Source organism: Struthio camelus, unplaced genomic scaffold, assembly GCF_040807025.1.
Source record: "Struthio camelus isolate bStrCam1 unplaced genomic scaffold, bStrCam1.hap1 HAP1_SCAFFOLD_86, whole genome shotgun sequence".
Classification (NCBI taxonomy): domain Eukaryota; kingdom Metazoa; phylum Chordata; class Aves; order Struthioniformes; family Struthionidae; genus Struthio; species Struthio camelus.
In genome coordinates this window covers 117,501-119,846 of record NW_027182643.1, presented here as the reverse complement: position 1 = coordinate 119,846, position 2,346 = coordinate 117,501, and positions in this window count along the sequence as shown.

Sequence of the window (2,346 nt, the reverse complement as noted above, 5' to 3'; positions counted from 1 at the left end):
GTCTCGGTTTCGGTCCCCACCGCGCGCGCGGGGGGACCGGGCAGCTTTCGCAGCCCCCTGAGGGCCCCCATCCGCTCTGCCTCCCTCCTCACGCCGACGCCGGCTGCTGAGCAAGGGACAGCGGAGAGAGAGGGCACGCCTCACTGACCGTACAAGCACAGAGGGAAAAAAAAAGGGGGGGGGGGGGGAGAACAGACCCGAACGAGAGGGGCGGGGAGCCCTCGCTCCCGACCTGGGACAACCCCTTTCTCGCTTCGAGTCCGGCCCAGGCGCCCGGCTCGGCCTGGCCCAGCAGGGAGCGGCGCGCCAGCCGCGCCACCTGCCTCAGGGACCGGGGTGTGGGTCCCCGCGGAGCCCCGGCGTCGGAGCCCGGCCGCCGCTGGGAGCGGCGCCACCCGCTGCCCGCGCGCCCGCGACCCGCCAGCCGCACGCTTCCGAGCTCCTTCGCTCGCCTCACCGGCCTCCAGCTCCGCCGCCCCGGAGACGGCACCCAACACCCGCCTGCACACACGCAGCCTCCCGAGCGACGCCACGCACTCGCCCGTCCCTTCCGCGGGCAGACGCCTGGCGGCAGGCAGACGGGCGAGGCGGGACGGACGGGGAACGGCGCCCGCTCTCCCCGCCTCCACGCGGAGACCGGGAGGGGCCGCCCCCGCCCGCCCGCCCGCCGCCCGCCTGCCGCCCAGCGAAGCCGGGTCGGGCAGAGCGAGGCAGGCGCGCCGGATGGCGGAGTGCCGGGGCAGGGCGGGGGGGGGAGGGAAGGAAGGGTGCCGCCGACGGCCACGGCGGGAGACTGAGAGCACCGGCCAGGGAGGAGAAGGGATGCGCTGGGGCTCGGCGTCCGCACCACCCGCGGTGGGGGCTCGCCGTCCCGGCGGCGAGCACGCGCTCGCGCCGGGGTCGCGCGTTCGAGGCAGGCCGGCGCAAGCCGACCGCGCGGCGTCTCTCCGCCGAGACCAGACCGCGGAGAGAGGGGGCAGGGTACCCCTCTCCGTCCCGGCTGCCCGCGGGGCATGCACGGGCCGCGCCGGCGGGCATGGGGGGGTGCGGCGCCCGCGCGCGCCGACCCCCCGGCCCCTCCGGCAGCACGCCCGGCTGCCCCCCGGGTCGCATCGGGCCGCCCGAGTCTTTAAACCCCCGCCCGGCTCTCCGACCGAGAACCCTCGGGCCCGGAGCCCGGGGCCCATGGCCATCCCTACCCGGGGGGGCCGCTACCGGCGGCCGCGGTGGCCGGAGGCCCTCCTCCTTCCTCCCAGCGCGCCCCCCCCCCCCCCGCCGCCCCCCGCCACCCCCGGCCCGGCCGACTCGCAGCGCGGCCCCCACGGCACGGCGTGGGGCGGCTGGAGCGGTTGGGGGGGGGGGGGAAGGGAGGGGAGGAGGAAGCGTGGAAGGCCGGCAGGGCACGGCCGGTGCGGCACGCGCAGCGCAGCGCCCGGGAGGAGCACGCTGGCACACGGGACCACACGGGTGGGTCACCGAGGGGAGGCAGGAGAAGCGCGGACGCTAGGTACCTGGCCCTGGGGTGAGGGAAACGACCTGAAATCCCCGCGGGGGTGCCTCCCCCGCCGCCGCCCGCCGCCGGGCCACCGCCGCCTCGCGGCGACGGCGGCAGCCTCAGCGGCAGCGACGAGGCGGGGCGCGGAGGGGAACCCGGCACCCGCCAGCCGGCTCCAGCGCCCCTCGGCGGAGCGTCCACCCGCGGGGTGCGCCCGACACCCACCGCCACGACCTCGTCCTCCTCCCGGGGCCCGGGGTTTCCCTCAGTAACCCGGCGCCGGGTGGCAGCTGCGCCCGGGAGGAGAGCCGTGGTTTGGGCCGCCCGCTCGGGCACGACACGTCGCCTCGCGTGGCCTCGCGCGACGCCCCCGCTTGGGGTCCGCCGCGGCGCGGCGCCCGCCCCGCGCGCCGTCCCGGAACGCCTGTCCGCACCGCCTCTGCTAGACGGGCTGCTCCGCCGCAGCCCGCCCCGGGTCCGCCCCCCACAGCTTAGGAGTGGGGACCCGTGGGACCCGTCCCAACCCGGAATGCGATCTCGCTCGCGTCTCCACCCGCCGCTTCCTCCCGCGGGCACCGGGGGAGCAAGCCCCGCCGACCCTCCCACGCACTGCCGCCCGCTCTGCCGGGCCCTCCCCCGGGCCGGACCCTCCCCTGCCCCGGCGGCGGCGGATCACCGTCGGGCGAAGGGGCGGGGGCGGCGCTCGGAGACGGGCACCGGCGGCGGGCGCCAGCGGAGGCGAGAGGGCAGACGGGGACGGTCCCCCACCGGCGGCGGGGAATCGGCGGCGGGCTTTCGGCGAGCGAGCCCCCGCGCTAGCGGGCCTCGGGAGGGCCGTACACCCGCCGGCG